Genomic DNA, 18,603 nt, shown 5'->3' on the forward strand with positions numbered 1-18,603 from the left:
TGTGCGGTGGGCCTTTTCCATTTCAGTTCCTGCCCTATGAAATGCCTTGCCAAGCAAGGTCCATCAAGTCCCTTCATTATACTTCAGAAGATGGAGAACCCATGGCCCTGCACTACAAATTCATCCCTTGCTTTGGGCATGCTGGCTAAGGCTGATGGGAGGTGGAGTCTTACAACATCTGGAGAGTCATGGGTTCCCCATCCCTGCTATTGTACAGCACAGAAGGGCACATGGTTGCAAACAGGTAGTTCCTCTTATGCTATGACTTTTTCCACAGGAGGAGTAATGGAAGGAGTAGTATCACACCTGGGATTTCCAAAGCAATGCTTGTGTCTGCTGAGTGATTTAAAAGCATTTCTGGCATCTCTCACACCTGCCCTGGGAATTACTGCAGAGCCATCTAACTGGAAATGTTAGGCACAAATTTATTTCTGCCCCAGTGTTTCTTTTTCAAGCCAAATTCAACATAGTGGTGGGGTTTAGTTGATAGATATTGGCTCCAGGGGAGTGTTCGGGTCTCTTGAGGGATACTTTTGAGACCTGACAGCTTGAACTTCATGGTTTTCCTTGCTAAGTGAGCTGCAGTCTTCATGCTAATAGATTAAACTGTAGTACTTTTTTGTCAGGTGCTTGTTTTCACTGTAAAACCTCCTGTAAACTGGAGGAAATGAAATTGCTAGCTGCTGCACACAGATAGACTAGGTCATCACCTATTGAATTTCTAGATCAGGTAGGTAATTTTCTAATCCATAAATTAATTTATATACACATCCCTACATAAATCAAAGGAATAGCTGCCTAATAGTGTCATAAAGCCTATCTGTCGTACACAGAAACTTAAATGCTATTCAACATTTCAGTGACTGTGAGGATCCTGACAGCACATTGTTTCTTTCAAAAACTGTTTAATCCTGCTACATATCTTCTTAAGCCTTTGCAATATGGTGGGCTTTATGACTCAGTAAATATATACATAAGCATGTCCAAAGCTATCACAGATATACAGCTACAAAGTGTGTGTGTGTGATTATTCATGCAAAGCAAGCCATAGAAACGTGTGCATGCATGATTCAGAGGTGAGGATTTCTTTCAATGGTTGTGATGTTCTTTACTGGGGTGTTAACATCTTTTGTGTAAATTAGCTTTGACATCTGAGACATCATGTCATGTTTCTTATCAGGGACACCGGATGTTTGTTGTTTTCCCTGAGATCACTTTTCTCTTCCCCTCTGCAGGAGCTCACTATATGATTGATGAGTTGGCAGGAATAATCAAATGGTGACATTTTTAAGCTCCACAAGAAAACAGTAATTCTTTCAAGTCACACTGCGCTGAAAAAACACTTTCTTAAAAACATTAATCTACTGCTTGCCTTTTGCTCCAAGAAAAGCAATTTGAATATTACTTTAACTCAACTACAACAGGATCTGCAACAGAATCAAAACAAAGCCTTCTTATATCATATGGAAAGAGAGGTACTCTTAAACAGAGTTATATTGAATACCCCTGACATCATGCATGCTTGCTCTGCTACTTGTGATTGGAATCACAGAAATAGAAGACATTAAATGATTCAACTATACATTTTACACATAAGTACCAAATCAACCCTAACCTTCTAGTCACCTTGAAGTAAGAATTAGTTTTAACCATTGACCTTTCTGGGATGCTTCAACAGGTATTGATATTTGCTTCATTGTATTTTTCAGAGTCAACAGCTGCCAGAAAGCCCTATACCTTTTGAGGGGCACACACACACAAAAAGGAAGGAAGAAGCAAAGTAAACTTTCTAATTCATTTGAAAGTTATTGTGGTTATTTAATTTCCATTACTGATATTTCCTTGTGAACTCACTCATGATTCTTCTTCCCAAGGCTGGGACAGAAACAGAGGATTACCTGGGTACCAAATCAATTTGCATCATTTAGGTTGCAGTCCTAGGCCCCATCTGCACTATCTATTTAAAGCAGTATCATACCACTTTAGAGAGTCATGACTTTCCCCAAATAATTATGGGAAATGTAGGATATTTGGGGACTTTCTTTGTGTTTGCCATAACAGTCCAAGGAACATATCCTGCAGCTTTCAGCTTTTTGTTCTAAATATCCAGGTTGAGAACAAATTCACTGAACTAATATAATACGTATTTACATACACAAAATATTGCTGTTTATAGCTATTGATGAAAGAAACTTTAATTAGTTTTGAATGTATATAGTACTATTGAACTTTAATGTCTATCTTTTTAATAAAAAATACTCATATAGTTAAGGATTCTTTTTATGTACCGTGCATAAAAGTTAAAGTGATTTTTCAAAATGGTGCTCAGTATAATGACAGACCCTTTTCCAAACATTGCACAATCTTCCACTGCACAATGATGTTACTGTGCCACATGTCATTGTTAGCTGCTCACTTCTATTTTGTCCCCACACTTCTCTTCTGTCACTTATGGAGCAATCCTGTAACAAGATCTCCCAGGACGAGCAGGTTATGATCCAGTGGTTCTCCAACTGAGCTATGCTGGCATAACTCCCTCATTCAGTCAAAGACACGCCAACATATTCCTCGCATCCCAGCTCAGTCAGGCCCCTGCTACCTGAGCCAAGCCTAGCAGATCTGAAGCTGGTATAAGCCATCAAACATGGGTATTCTGGGGAGTGGAGTGGATGGGACCAGAGAGCAGGGGCTGAGGTTCAATTCTAAGCGCATTCAGCTGAATTACATGACAGTAAGAGCTGTTCAACACTGGAATGAACTACTTTGCAAGGTGGTGGAATCTCCTTCATTGAAGGTTTTTAAACAGAAGGACCTGCCAGGGAATCTTTAATTGTGATTCCTGCAGTGCAAGGGGTTCAACCAGATGACCCTTAGGGTCCCTTTCGACTCTACAGTTCTATGATTCTACGACCTGGAAACCCAGCATAAGTTAAACCAGAAAAAGCTCGCGTAACTCAAACACTATTTTAAAGACTTGTTTTCCCTCTGTGGTATCTCTCTCTGTGGTAAAAGTGGAAAGGGATAAATATCATAATTACGTACCTGATACAAAATATGAATTTGTCAAACTCGTAATGTTCTGATTTATGTCAGGTGCTTTGTAGATGCATGCCCAGAAGTTATTTATTCTATGATGAACAAAAAGCAAGTTATAAAAATGGAACCCAGTTTAATTACTCCAGGAAAAATGGCGCTCCAAACATTACCTTGGTATTTAAGGGAGGGGATTATATAAAGTGAGAACTCTGTAACCATATGTTTGTCAGCTTGCAGGTGTGGAGGTTAAGTAACTTGTTCAAGGTCACCAAGGGAGCTTTAAATCATTTTGGCTGAGCCTAACTGAACATATTTAGGCCTTTCCCCTCATGTCTCAGAGATTAATCTTTGCTGCTTTTACAGAGCCCAAGGTCATTACAAAACATTTTCCGAGACTTATTTAATGAATTGCAAATTGGGGACATTGTTGTATGTTTGAGGTTGAAAGGATCCCTTGCTCATTCATACCTGAACAGCAGCAAGTAGGGACTGCATGAAAAAGAAGGAATGGGAGCTATTTCAAGACACTGTAATGTACAAGTTAATATGAGTAGGGAAATGTCGTTGCAGCAGGTTCAGAATTAAAAGTAATAAGAGCATGAATGTGGTATTTGCTATGGTATGTGTAATTAAACAATGCGTAAGAGATTAGGAGGGAGGAATAGCAAATAGGAGCAAAATGAGAGTCGTCATAGTGGTCCACAGTTAAAAGTAGAAGTTGGCAAATGAGTCCTCTTTTTTGCTCTTCAAAATATGGCAACGCTAGACAATGAAGGACAACAAAAGTGGGTCCTGTAAGCCCGGGTTTCTGCAAAGAGACTAACATTTCAAGGTTGCAAGGATAAACACCCACCACCCATTACTCCATGGTCTGAAGAATTTACCGGCCTTTCTACACTGAATGTATAATTGTGAACCTTGTCTGGATATCTATTTGGGCATAAAGACTGCTTATATTAATATATTTTATTACAGATCTGGGGTAACAGAGTTTTAAGGTTCAAGGACAGTCATAACTGCTAGAGTTAGGGAATGTTAGAAGTTAATGAACATTAGAATTTAGATAACATCTAGAGTATTGCAGGGAAGATGCTAGACGTTTGATGTAAAATGCAGGATAAACCAGAAAATTGCTTGCCTGGGGAGAAGGGCTATGAAGGTGTGATTACCAGGCAATGGCCAGTCATTGACCCTCTGCCTGAGTAGCACTGGATACAACAAACCCAAAGCATGGAGATAGTGTTCCAACAGTGATCTTAGTAACCCTACAGGTAGCTTGCTGTCTTTCTCAGGGTCAAGATAGGACATAAAACTCAATGTATCATTTGGGAAAATGCCAAGTGATACATTTAGATTAATGTCCAGTTTGCTCCTCCAGATCTGACACTTCTGAAACACTGGAACATAAAGGGGGTCTGTTTCTTAGGCACAGGCTTAGGGACCAGGTTGTGGTGTGCTGGCAGATGGGAGGGGAAGAGGCTGTGCTAGATGCAAGAAATACAAGGATTCTGCTCAGCTAACCTCCCCACTGAATTCACAATGCCTGCTAGATACTCACTTTATTTCAGAAGGCTTTTAAACTGAATTCTAAAGTTTTTATCTTTATTATACTAAGTTGCTTGTATACCACTTAGAGACAATTGTAATTAAGAGGTATATAAAGTTGTCTAAATACAATAAAGTGACCATTTGTTTTAACAGGTGTCTGGTATTCTTCCTATAACTAATGTGTACAAACTGAGGACTTTAACAAGGGGCAGTGCATCCATGCAGAGGCACTTAAAAGGTTGTTGTCTTTTAACATTTGGTATCTTTAGCAACAATTCTATTTGTCATATTTAATTCTTGACTGAGAAGACTAGACAGTCATTGCTTCCACATTTTACGTTACTTTTTATCAAAATAAATGGAAACATTTATCTTTTCAAGGGAATATGTCACATTAACTTGTAAAATTATAATGGTGCCTTATCAAAATAATAATATAGCTTCTGGTAATGTATCACTCATTTCTGTTATTGTTGGCCCTGAAAGAGCCTTTTTATAAGTTCATTTATTTCATAACTTCCTAATGGTCCCTTAATAAATAGTTATACTCTACCCTTAGGGCTTAAGATCAATCATTAAAATGCCTGGTATTATTAGAGGTAATAACCAAATGTCACCATTTTGTGGGTGGATTTCTGTAATGGTCACATTTTTAGATTTATAGCGGTAATGAGCTATTAGGGACCCATCTATTTTCTCTTTAACGTCCTGGATGTGAAACTCGATGAAAGTTAAAGAGGGTTCAGAATGAATAAAAACAGAACTTTAAACTTACATTACCTAATCACCCTTTGCTTGTGCAAATAACAAAAAATGGAACTTAAGTCTCATGTAAGTGTTTAGAATCAAAGGCGGAGATTCAAAATGGCATGCCTATTGTGATCAGTTGGTCTTGGTAGCACATTTGCTGGATTGTGCTCAGAGTTTTAGGACATCAGGATTCAGGATGTGCAGTATGTGTAGTAAAACATCCCACCCACCACTGATATGGAAGCCACGGGTCAAATTTCATTTTTGGAGTTTGGCAACAGGAACAGAGGATACACAGGATACATTCAGCTGTGGAAACTATTGTGTTTGTTTTCCTGGTTATAATGCCAGCATTTCTGTCCTAGCTTCTAACATTCCTCTTACAATGCATTACCTATTGCGTTATAGAACTGTATATTTTTGATGGATATACCTCTATGTATGCACTTTCAATTTCATTCATACCAGTGGGTAGGATTTGACACAACAGTAGACAGCACTGAACACCCCTACACACACTATTTATGTGTTTGTGTGCATGATTCACCAATGAAAGCAGCGAGGGGGGGCTGCATGGCAAGTATACCATCCCCAATTTCATCCCACAATTTTCCAGATTAACAGGTTTGCAAACAGATTTTTTCAAGGAGCAATTAACATGGAAATGAGCACTAAACTTCCACTAAGATTTCCAGAAGTGGCCTTTATGTCAAGATCACATTAAACATGAAAGTGATCAGATAAGGAAACATTGGGGAAACGGAATAAAGTGCTGTCTGAATGCAACAACACTCTCCACACCTAACTACTCAGTAAGCTATTGGTACCATAAATGAAATGCTCAGTTTAGCTAGGACTCCGTACAATAACATTGAGGCAATGGGTCATCCAACCATAGATAGATTTAAACCTTTGGTATTCCTTCACATAAAATGTCAAAGGTCTAAACAGTCACCCATGCCCTGTGAATACAGTCATATGAAGGAAGCTCTACTACAGCAGCACACCAGCAACAGCCAACTTAACAACTAACACTAAACAATGTTTGGGGGGAAATGAAGCTTTTTCCAGTTTTTGTTACAAAAAAAAATTGGGGGGGAATAGATTTTCCCATATTTCAACCATTTTATGTTCCTGATTCTTTTCTTTTTCTAGTCTTTTGGAGGTGACAGCCATTTTGTGTTGGACCACATCACTGGTGGAGCCATTTTGTGACCCAAAAAGGTTGGCACATTGATATAAGCAATGAAGAGATGCATGCCACTGAATGGTGAAGGAAAAGGAGGAACTTGTACAGCATGTTCAATGTTGTGATCAAAATCATTAGGTGAAAAAGTTAATGGCTTCCCTTTTAGCTACTCATAATGATGACTGGGTAATAACTAAGATAGAAAACTAATAAATGTTCATAGGAAGAAACATATTTCTTCAAAAAATACATGAAACACCTCTCTTTTTCTCTTGAAAGTTAAAGATTTACTTGCTCTATTCAAGGCTAATTGTTTCAGTCAGATTGGTGTAATAGGTTCTTTGTCTCAAAAAGTTATTTATTTTCCCCAGGGCACAACTTTATTAGATCCAAGGTTTTATTCTGATTTAAACCTGATTTAAAGAGCTATTAAGGCTTATCGCAAGATAATTTATACACAGTTGTGAAAATGCATCCATGCAAGAGGTTTCATATGATGAATGAAGTAGGCACGATTTAACTTTGGAAAAAAGCCAAATATAAAACTTCTCCTTCAGAAAAGTCTAAGGGTTGATGCAGAAATTACAGCTGATCCACAAGACTCACTCAGACTTGCAATATGTCACCAAACAGAAAAGAATTCATATGCAGCAGCTGACAAACAGTTATCAGGTGAATTCCACTGCAATGCTATAGATTTTTTTCTTTATCTTGGAAACCGATCCACAATGTGATATGGTAACAGGGGTCTTGTGACTGAGCAAATGCTCAGTTGAAGTAACGTTTGTCAGATTTTGTTTTTAAGTATTTATTTAGGTATTTAACGAAACATAGTCTGTGCCTTTCTAAAAAGGTGTACTGTCCAGTTCTGCAGAGGAAATTAAGACTGCAACATCAGTGAAGTAGATCTCCTCCACCCCCAGCCCCTAAATTGGCGCTTTCCCCAGTAAAGAACTTCCTCTCCCCCACACCCACACCCTATTTTCTCCATTGGGGGATTCTTTAACATATATTGTGTGGAAAAATATTTGCAGATCTTTGTGGGAAGCCCAATATGCAAAATGCTCACCCTGTAAAATTAGCTCCTTGACAAGTTTGTACTGTAGCTAGTATAATCCAAGCACTGGCCCTAAAATAAGTGTCATATGATACTTCTTGGTTCAGTGCTACATGGCATTATTGGAACTCATGGGTTTTGTGAGGTTGCCTATTATTGAAATGATGTGAAAGGTGTGTGGGTTTGTAAGTGTACACATCCCATAACAGTGATGTCAAACAGGATCAAATTGGAGGGAAGGATAGGCTGTAGATGGAAAACACAGTCTTTGGGCAGGAGTGACAGAAGAGGGGACAAGATTCTGAGAAAGCATGAAATTGGATGGATTAAGAACATAAGAGCCCTCCTAGATCAGGCAAAGGGCCTATCTAGTCCAGATCTATTATCACAGCAGCCAACCAGATGCCTAGGAGAATCCCAAAGGCAGGACCTAAGCACAACAGCAATCCTCCCCTTCTCAGAAACTGATATTCAGATGAATACTGACAGTGGGCACAGAACTTAGCCATTGTGTCTCATAGCAACTGAGAGTTTATCAACTTAAACTAGACATTGAATAAGACTCGTGTGGAGCCCTTCCATTCATCCAAGCAGCTAGTATAGTATACATGGGTCTCCCTCCCACACACACACTTAACCTCATAACAACTGTGAAGTAGACTAGGTGGACAGAAAGTGACTAGCACAGATAATGTAATAAGCTAAATGGTCGGGTTGGAATTTAAACCTAAGTCATCCTCGCTCTAGCACAAAGCTTTTATCACAACATTTTTGAGGAATGAAAAAGACTAAGCTTCATTTCCCTCTTCTAAGAAATGTAATTTTACACACACACTGCATTTGGAGATGTAGTCTTAATATTAACTCACTCACATTCCAACATATCCATGGTGATTAAAAAGAACAGGTGCATCTTTGGATTGTTAGCCAAAGTGTCAAGAATCCCCCCCCCCCCCCCCGGCAAAAAAGATGGAGATGGTGTGAGGGCCCAAGCCCAGTAGAGCTGCAGGCAGTAGGCCTAAGGTGTGTTATAGTTCCAGAGGCAATAATTAACTCCCTCATCCCATCAGCATGACTCCCCCCCCCCACTCCTCCTACTTCTTGGGGATTAGGGGAACTTTAATGTTAAATGTTCGGGAAAAGTCAGAAGCCCAAGGCAGTATAAGTTCCTCAGCTACATTTATTCAACATTTGTCAGTGACAACAGCTCACTCACAGGAAAACAAGAACCAAACTGACTGGACAACACAATAATAATGCTGAGCATGAACTGACGGTTGACAGTTGACAGTTGAAAGTGCATGCGCTTACTTGCCATTAGAATGTTCGACTACCAACACTTATACGATTGGGTAGAATGCGCCGTGTAACATAAATTGTGTTAAACCCAATACATAACATGCAGCCTGACTGATTGTCTGACTGATGCTGCAGTCATCTGCAAGGGATTCCCACACGGTGGGGTTGATTTTGCCAGCCTTCATGTCACATTTGCAGACATGTTTATAGTGCGGAGTTGGTCTGCTAACAGATCTGGTACATGACGACATCATTGGGGATCCTGCCACCTTCCATTCTGTGGACACGAACAAGCTAGCTTAGACATCGCTGAGACAACAGTGTGAACATGCTGGGAAGGTGGGCTTAGGAGAGCACATCTTTGTTTAAGACTATTCCTGCCATGTGACAGGGATGTGAACACCTTTCCTCATATGAACTGACCTGGACCCTGCAAACGTCATCTGAGGTCCTTCTGCATGTGCCTTCTCCACAGGAGGGTGGCAACATAGGAATGGGCCTTTTCTGCAGGGGATCATCTCAAAACCACCATCAAAGGAAAGCTTCCATTGATATTCCTGCCTTTCAGGGAGTTGGACTAGATGCCCTTTGAGGTTCCTTCCAAGTCTATGATTCTATGGTTTCACTTGCCCTCCTGCTAGGACACATGTGCACTATAGTCATTTATCATTGTTTGCAATAAAAAGCAGCCTGCCATGCTGTTATTCTACTTTGTACATCTGCATAATGATCAATTACTCATTTACTCCAGAGAACCAATTTTATTTTATTTTATTTTATTTTTTATTTTTTTATTACATTTATATCCCACCTTTCCTCCAAGGAGCTCAAGGTGGTATACATAGCTTCTACCCATTCTATTCCCACAACAACTCTGTGAGGTAGGTTAGGTTGAGAGGCAGTGACTGGCCCAAAGTCACCCAGTGAGCTTCATACCTAAATAGGGATTTGAACCCAGGTCTCCCCCTAAACGCTACATCACAATGATAGCAGCAATATAGTTGTAAACATTATGCCTGAAGGACATCTTAGTGAGTATCCCTTGCTTGGCTGGGAAGAAAATTTATGTTGTGTTCCTTCTGCAACTCTTTGTGCTTAGACTCTTTCAGGTTGTGGTGACTCAGTTGTCAGAAGAGGTCCTATTCTGTGTCACCACAATGAGGCTCACCTGCAGGTAGGAGAACACTTCTTCTTTTGTTCCCACTCCTCTTTTCTCCAGGTTTCCCAAAGTTCACTGTACCTGAGCTGAGAGTCACCTGCATTTCAACTGTGCTGCTTTAGGTAAGTTCACATTCCACCTCTCAGTGGTCTTTGTTCAAAACAATGTTTTTCTGTATTGGTCTCTCCTTTTTCTCATTTTGTTTTCTGCTGGTCTCTTCACAGGTCTCTCCAAAAAGCTCTCCTTAACATCGTAAGGGTTTTTTTTTTTCCTGAGAGAACATTCGTAGAATGTTCCCTCAGATTTTGCTTTTCACCTTGTCGCATTGCTCCAGGAAAAAAACAAAAGACACTGGTGGTCGGCACTCCTGGTTCCCAGGATGGGGTTCAAATCCCTGTGGTGTCCTTACTAACTTCCAATGCAACCATCATGCCCCTCTATTTTTCCCTATATCCCTAACTTCCCAAAATATTAGCATGGGAGGATTTTGGGTAGGGATTTCAGTGAATAAGCTTGGTTCTGAACTCTGCCGAGGCATCAAAGGACCAAGTCAAGCAACCTTTGCACGGTGCCTGCTGCTCTAACGATGCTCCCCTGTGTTGGGATACTGCCAGGGAGACAAAGTCTATCATGGCCCCATGTCGCCTCCGGACGTCCATCAATCTCCCGTAGACACGCAGTATCAGCAATTAGCGACACGAGCTCCAGAAATAGCTTGCCACATTCCAGAGCTGATGCACGCTCTTATCAGCAGATAATGCACAGTGAAAGATGCACGCAGGAGAGCATTATTTATAAGTTTATTCTGTGTTAGTCAGAACAGAGAAAAAACATGACCACCTGCTTCAGCGTTCAGGCACTGAGAGTGAAAACGAAAGCAACAGAAAACATAAACTTCCTGTCAACAGAAATACGCAGACTCTGTGACTCACAAAGCCTGCTCCCTTTTAAGGTGGAACGGAAATATCCTAACACCCTGATGCACCACCGGCTGGATCATGTGGGTGCTGCCTATCCTAGCATCCCAGGTATGTATGTATGTATGTATGTATTTTATTTCTATACGGCTTTATATTTTTAAGAAAAATCTCAAAGCAGTTTACAGAATATTAAAATATCAGTAAAACAATCTGAAGAAAGTCAGATATAGAGTATATTCTGTCAGATTTTAAAAATGAGATGCTGACACGAATGCAAAAGCAGAATGAAAAAGTTGTAGCGGAATTGGGGAAGAACACAAAAATGGTCACAGAAATGTCTAGCAAATTAGAAGCTTTGGACATTTCTGTGTAAAACTTGGAAAAATTGAAAAAGAGAACAAAGAAATTAGAGGGTAACAAGAGATAATAAGGGGGGTATGAGAGGTTTAGCTGGCAGACAGGATCAATTTGAGGATTGTCTCGCGGTCTTAGAGATTAGACAAAAATCTAATGTTCTGCGAATAAGAGGCCTTTCAGAGGCAGGGGGGGAACAGATTCTTTAAAAATACATAGCCAAGACAATTGCGGATTGGTAGGGAGAGGAACAGGAGTATGTTGAAGGATCTATAGACAGTTGCTACAGGGTCCAGTCTAAAGGCTAAGAAACAGCCTGGAGACTGGTAATTTTTAACTCTAAGAAATTGAAGGACGCCATTGTGCAGAACAATTATGAAAAGAGACTCCAGGTAGAGGGAAACCCTGTGGCTATGTTTAGAGAGATACCTCTCCCTGTTTGCTTCAAAACGTCTTGATTAGAGTCAATATTAAATTTGGACAGGAATTCCCAGAAAAAAATTCCTTTACATACAAAGAAAAAAAGATATAGATTGGTAAATGAAGAGTAGGCACAGGAATTCCGGCTAAGACATAGCAGAGATTTTTGACAACCCATACACTCCGCAGGACCCAATGGGAGCAGTAGGAGGGGCAGGGGAAGGAGCAACGGGGGGTGTAGATAATTTAGATAACCAAGACAACACAAAACTTTAGACAAGACTTTAGGGGGGAAGACACAAGCAAACATAACGGCAGACTTAAAGGTACTGAGTTGGAATGTAAACGGTCTAAACAGTAAAGTAAAAAGGAATAATGTCATGAATACACCAGCTCCCAGGGAAGAAGTACAGGCAGAGGGAGAAGGCAGACAGGAAGAGAGGAGGTTAAATGCAGGACTAGATGAGTACAATCAGGAGTCCTGTCTCCTACCCTCAGGAATGTCGACTGGAAACAGCCCTGATGGCAGACAGACAGCCGTTTGCCAGCTGACCATTGGAGTTCAAATTACAGAGATGCATAGCAGCTGCAGCTCGGAGAGGGGGAACGAAGATGGAAGCTCCATGTCTGGGAATGAGGAAGGGGAGGGGGCTGACCCCCTTAGACCCCGCTCTCGTCAAATAGGCGGCCTTCAGGACAGATCACATCACAAGAGGAGGCTGGGCTGCTTTTGGTTTCGCCAGAAGAAGCCTCCTCAGTAGGAACATCTTCACTAAGGGATGGACAGCAGCGTTCACTGCTCCATGAACTCTGTTGGGGTTTTTTTTGCAGTAAATCTTCTTTCTAATTAACCACACTCATTTGTTTCCAAGACTACCTGACAAATAAAATTGAACATATAATTCTCAAACAAGATTTAGATGTAATTTGTCTTCAAGAAACACATATAGCGAGCAAACATAATGGGCAGGTTCCAATATGCCTTCATTACATATCTCTAGGTGCCAGGCAAAAACATTCCTCTTCTCCCAGGCCTTTGGCTCATTAAATAATCTATGACCTTTTCAGCTGGGGAGGTTAGAGCTACTCTGGTATGCATTTTTGTCTTTTTATATTGTAAACCACACTGTGATCTTCGAATGAAGGGCAGTATAGGAAGAAGAAGAAGAAGAAGAAGAAGAAGAAGAAGAAGAAGAAGAAGAAGAAGAAGAAGAAGAAGAATGCTCTGGTGTACATTCACTCTCGGTTTAGACAATGGCTGTCAGGGTTGGGAAGTGTATGATCAAACATTGGGGTGGGTCCAGAAGACTTACGATGAATAGTGTTGCCCTCATGCCAAACACCAGTGGAGGAAGTGGGAAGATCATTTTCAATTATTCCTAATTCCCCATGTATCCCCTGCCCTTGTGACAGGGCCGCCTTTTCCTGGGGGTGCTAGGGGTGCAATACCCCAGGGCGCCAAATTCTGTGGGGTGCCCGCCTCTGAAGCCGCCTAAGCTGTTAACCGCAACCCCTGGGTGATTGCGTTCGATGGCTCATTTCCGTTCTCTATTGCGAAATATCTGCACAATCAACATATCCAGGGGCGCCCCCTAGTGGTGTCTTTCATTTTAGCATGATTGCAAAAATGGAAAGGCGGAGGTATCACAGATTTTTTTACTTTTTTATGTTTGTGGTTCTTGCTGTCCCCCCCCCTCAAAAGCAAAAAACTCTGAGCTGCCCCTCTTAAAAAAAGCTGAACAACTTTGACCTGCCTCCCCTCCCCCCCAAAAATGGGGGCGCTGGGCGAATTTTTGCACCCTGGCGTCGCATATGCTAAAGACTGCGCTGATTATGTCTAAATTGATCTTGCAAGTGCATAGGTTTTCCAAGCTTAAACTCCTACAGAAGTGCGAAAGGATTTCCCTCCCCAACATTATTTTCACATGTGTGGTTTATAGTCACATCTCTTTCAGATACAAACTAGGAAAGGATCCGCTTCATTTACATTTGTGTTTTTTAAAAAAAAAAACAAAAAAACCCATGCCTGCTTACAAAAGGGTGTGATTTGAGACAGTTGTGGATATTTCTTCCTTCCCATGACTAGCTGGCAAACAATTCCTCTTTGCTACACCATGGTTGGTTGGTTTTTTTCCTGAAAGAAAATAATATGTTCCCAGTTGCATATCTCTGCTAGTGCAGTTGCTGTTTGCTTTAAACTATTTTCTTGAATTTCAGTTTTGCCTCATGTTTTCCTTTGGGACTGAGACACAAACAGGTTTGTGTGATTAAAAACCATTTGTATAAAGATAATCCCGGATTAAATTATATCTGATTTCTTCATATCTTATCAGCAGGGATTTAACCAAGTGCCACTCAATAGGATTATCAAAATATTTTAAAGATTCCAGGTATCCTTCATTCAACATCTGTGATGCAGGAGCTGTAAAATCTTCCCCCCTAGTGCTCAGTGCAGAAGCAAATATTTCAAATATAAAATAGATAATAGAATGAAATTAATTCCACACACCCCCCCAAAAAAAGACTTTTGTGTGGTTGTTCTCTGAATATTCTCTGTGAGTGCAAATTTGCTAAGCTATGAACACTTCAGTTGACAGAACCAGACGAGAATTTGCAAAGCCTCTGTATAACTGAAGCCTCTTCAGAATAGCTAAAATCTGAGCAGTACATTATTCAGCATAAAAGAGGTAGGATTAAATTCAACCTCCTCTCCCTCTTCCGTCTATGGTCAATGTAATTTCAACTTGTTTGAAAGGGCTCCACATGAGTATTGCCAACCAAAAAAGGGAAATCCCACAAAATCCCACATTTAACCTGCTTGGGTAAATGATTTTTAAGCAACTGGGAATATGTGCATTACTGATTGTTGCATGTCTGTGGCACTCCTAAATGGAATGGGGCATTTGTGTTATTTGACTGCAAACTGCATCTGCACCTATGTTTTGTGATCTCTGACAATAGCAATCAGTATTTGGGCAGCATATGACATGTAGCAATCAGCAGTTGACAGTTGGCAGCCAGCGTTTCACAGTATCTGACATGTTGTGATGGATAAAACTTGACATGGAATTTTGTTCAGCCATAATCGTGAATGTTTAATTTAGGTGTCAAAATTCAGTTCTACCATTCGAATCACAACATCAAATGTGGATGATCAAATTTTGACAAATGTTGAATTTCAAATTTTCAAAATTGGCTGACTTTTGAAATTTTGCAAGCTACTTCTGCCCTATTTTCAGCAATTCCACACACACTTCCAGTGCAACCCCCATTTCCATTCTGAAGAGAGACTTTTCAGCAGGTATAGTAGAAAAGAAGGGCTCAAGTTGAGAGAGAGAGAGAAAGACATGTTGCATGAGCAGCCTTCCATTCACATATAACATTTGGATATAATTCAGTGAAATGCCATTGTGTTTCTCTGTAACCAATAAAGGGGAAATGGCAAGTCCTGAATACTGATGCTCCGTTTCTACATGATAAATAGAAGGGCAGAGATAAATCCCATTTACAATGCACACAAACTATTTCATAGCCTATAAATGAAATATTGGTCTTCTTCCAACGTAGTTGAGCATGAAAAGTCATGTGTATTTTGCCAAGCAAATAATGTCATATTTCACCACAAAAATAACATCAAAACCTTATATCAAAGCATGCAGAATGTGAAAAGGAAATTCAATAGTCAATGTTTTATAATTTATTATTGCATTTCGTTATATGAAATGCAGCGCTCCTGATAGTAATAGGAAAATGGGGTGCTATTTACAGCTTTATTTCTTCAAGAGTTTCTTTTCAAGCCTTTGATCATAAAAAGCTTCTGATGAAACTATTTTATAACCATATTAAGATGTAATTAAACATTTCAGTTGATCAGCAATGATGGGAATGGGAAAATAATGAAACAATGGATATAATACAATCTGACAAAGGTTAGATATGTACCTTACTCACTGCACGTATGCTGGGAAGCTCTTATGGGCCTCCTGTAAATAGATCTATCTTCTTAAAGAGGCCATCCCACTGATCTAAGATACATTGGCACAATGATTCAGAATTGGCAACATGTCCTTCCTTTATGGGAGTGGTAGTCAGCTGGGTTTTGCTCAAAGTAAGGTAAAGATAAAGGGACTCCTGACCATTAGGTCCAGTTGTGACCGACTCTGGGGTTGCGGCGCTCATCTCGCTTTATTGGCCAAGGGAGCCGGCATACAGCTTCCAGGTCTTGTGGCAAGTATGACTAAGCTGCTTCTGGCGAACCAGAGCAGTGCACGGAAACACCGTTTACCTTCCCACTGGAGCGGTACCTATTTATCTACTTGCACTTTGACGTGCTTTCGAACTGCTAGGTTGGCAGGAGCAGGGACCAAGCAACAGGAGCTCAGCCCATCACGGGTATTCGAATCGCCGACCTTATAATCGGCAAGTCCTAGGCTCTGTGGTTTAACCCACAGTGCCACCCGCATCCCTTTTTTTTGCTCAAAGTAGGTCCACTGAAAGTAATCGTTTTAGGTCCATTAATTTTGGTAGGCCTACTCTGAGTACAACTCAGTTGAATACCACCCCATGGTCTCCCTCAAGCTGTTCCAGATTTAGAAAATACCATAGAAATGGATGCAAGCAAGCTTAGAAATGCAGTTCCTGTCCAAATGCATGACCAATTTGCAGATAAAGATCTTTTCCCACTCTCATCAACAATTACTAAGAATTCAGGTATATTATTATTCAATCTTTCAGAGATTCAGGCTATGATTAAAGCAAATCCTAGCCTCTCATTTCTTCTTATTTAACTGTAATGAGTGATTGACTTGAGTCAGAAGTTTCATATTTTTCTTTGATGTGGGCTATATTACTAAAATATGAAATTTAGGATTAATTTTATTAGACACCCCCCTGCAAGTTTTATAATTAAGGCAAAAGGCAGAGACATGGGGATACAACAGAAAGGTAGTACCAAATGCAGGCATGAATTACAGAGAAACAGCAAGAAATGAGCAAGCTTAGGAATTAAACTGAGTCATTTTTTCCGGAGACCCTGACTTCCAGTGTTCATGCTTTGAATCATTATCATGTAATGAATCGTTATCATGCAATATTAATATGACACATGGCTTTTTTACTTGTTAGGTGATGCAGTATTATAAACTTTTAATTATGGAAAAGGAAATTAAAGTTAATGACTTCTTAATGTAAAAGCCTTTAGTCAGAGAAGGAAGTTGCCATAAATGTTAATAAGTAATTTTTCGAGGCTCATGAGTCATCTAATCGGAAGGGAAGAAAATATACGTATGCATTCATTAAACCCATTTGTTTATAGAAACTCATGAAAGAACGTGGTCTCTACTGAGCCCTGGGAATATACTAAACATTTGGATTTAGCCATGTAATGCTGGTGTATGTATAGAGCTAAATCATACCTGTCTCCAGAATTAGAAACCAGGCAAAATGTTCAATGACGACAAAAGCTGTAAGGGCATTTTCCAGAAGAGCCAGCAGTTTGAGGCTGTTGAAATCCATTATTACAAAGGATTGTCTATGTCAATATCACTGTTAGGGGTTTCTCAGGTTAAGATCTGTGACTGACATCAAATAAAATTCAGAAGCAATCCTTAATGTAAGACATCTGCAATGATATATATAAAATAATAACAATAATAATAATTTATTATTTATACCCCGCCCATCTGGCTGGGTTTCCCCAGCCGCTCTGGGCGGCTTCCAACAAAATATTAAAATACATTAGTCCTTCAGATATTAAAAGCTTCCCTAAAGTCACTGTTCTTTCTGTAAATGTACTTTCCATACCTTTACATTATTCTGTTTTGTTCAAAATGCATCAGTAACATTGTTCAAATAAAAAACTTGGTGTCTCCTTGCCCAGGGCCAGAAATTCAGTATGTGGATGTATTTATCTGAATGGCAAATCATGTTAGCACCAACAATGTGTTCATTTCATTTTTTCAGTGCCAGGGCCTTGAAAAGTTATTATTGTCATGTCTATTGCCTAAGTGTACAGCATTCAAACATATCTATTATATCACTTTTTGACCTTCGAATATATGTATACAACCAGCAAAATGCTTACACCGAATAAAAAAGTAGACAACAGCATCACTTAAAAATGGTACTCATAAGACTACAAATTCATCATATATATATTGTATTGGGCATTGTCTCACAAATATCCAATCCTTGTATCTTGAAGCATCACCACTGGCAAAGTTCAATGCTGCGTTTCAGCTTCCACATGCAACAGAAATAAAAAACAACCTTCGCCTGCAGAATGAGTCCCTGCATGAACTGAGACCATGACAGTCAGATCTGCCAAATACAGCTGACATAACCAGTGCTAAACAAACATCTTAGGCGATCAATCAAAGTGTAGTCAGCAGGAAAGCCCCTGTTCCAGATGCCTAAAATCAAAAGTGAAAACCTAAACATGAGTGGGACGAAACAATTATTTTCAGTTACTGCCAAGTACGATCAGGACTTCGTTGGTTGCTTTCAAAGCTCAGGATGGAGCTTAATATAGATGGCATTCCCTGGGAAAATCTTGATCCACATTGTTGAGAACAATCTTCCACAACCTGCTCCCTTCTAGACGTGGTAGTCCACAACACCTGGAGGGTACCACATTGACCAGCCTTGGTTTAGTGTGATGGGCTACCAGGGTTTACTGATTCTTTGCCAGAACTTGCCCCTTTAAATAGGCCCCAATCTTCACCACCTGAGGGGACTCCACCCATGGGAGATGAAGGGGCCTAGATGCATTGCCTCAGGCAGACCAAAGAGTGGGGAGACAGGGAAGGTATAAAAACTCTCAAAGACAGTGAACAGGCTGGATGGAGAAGCCCCAAGGTGAGGAAGGGGAAAG

The 18,603-nt window shown here is 40.1% G+C and overlaps 1 long non-coding RNA gene across 1 annotated transcript; it reads left to right on the top strand.

The window, feature by feature from the left end:
- The first annotated feature begins 11,012 nt into the window (after nucleotides 1-11,012).
- LOC310714010 lies at nucleotides 11,013-12,588 on the top strand. The gene is made up of 2 exons (XR_014529512.1): nucleotides 11,013-11,066; nucleotides 12,231-12,588. It is a non-coding gene; the product is annotated as an uncharacterized lncRNA (long non-coding RNA).
- The last annotated feature ends 6,015 nt before the right edge of the window (nucleotides 12,589-18,603 follow it).

The sequence above is a fragment of the Podarcis liolepis genome (assembly GCF_965112155.1).
Source record: "Podarcis liolepis genome assembly, chromosome: 8".
Taxonomy (NCBI): Eukaryota; Metazoa; Chordata; class Lepidosauria; order Squamata; family Lacertidae; genus Podarcis; species Podarcis liolepis.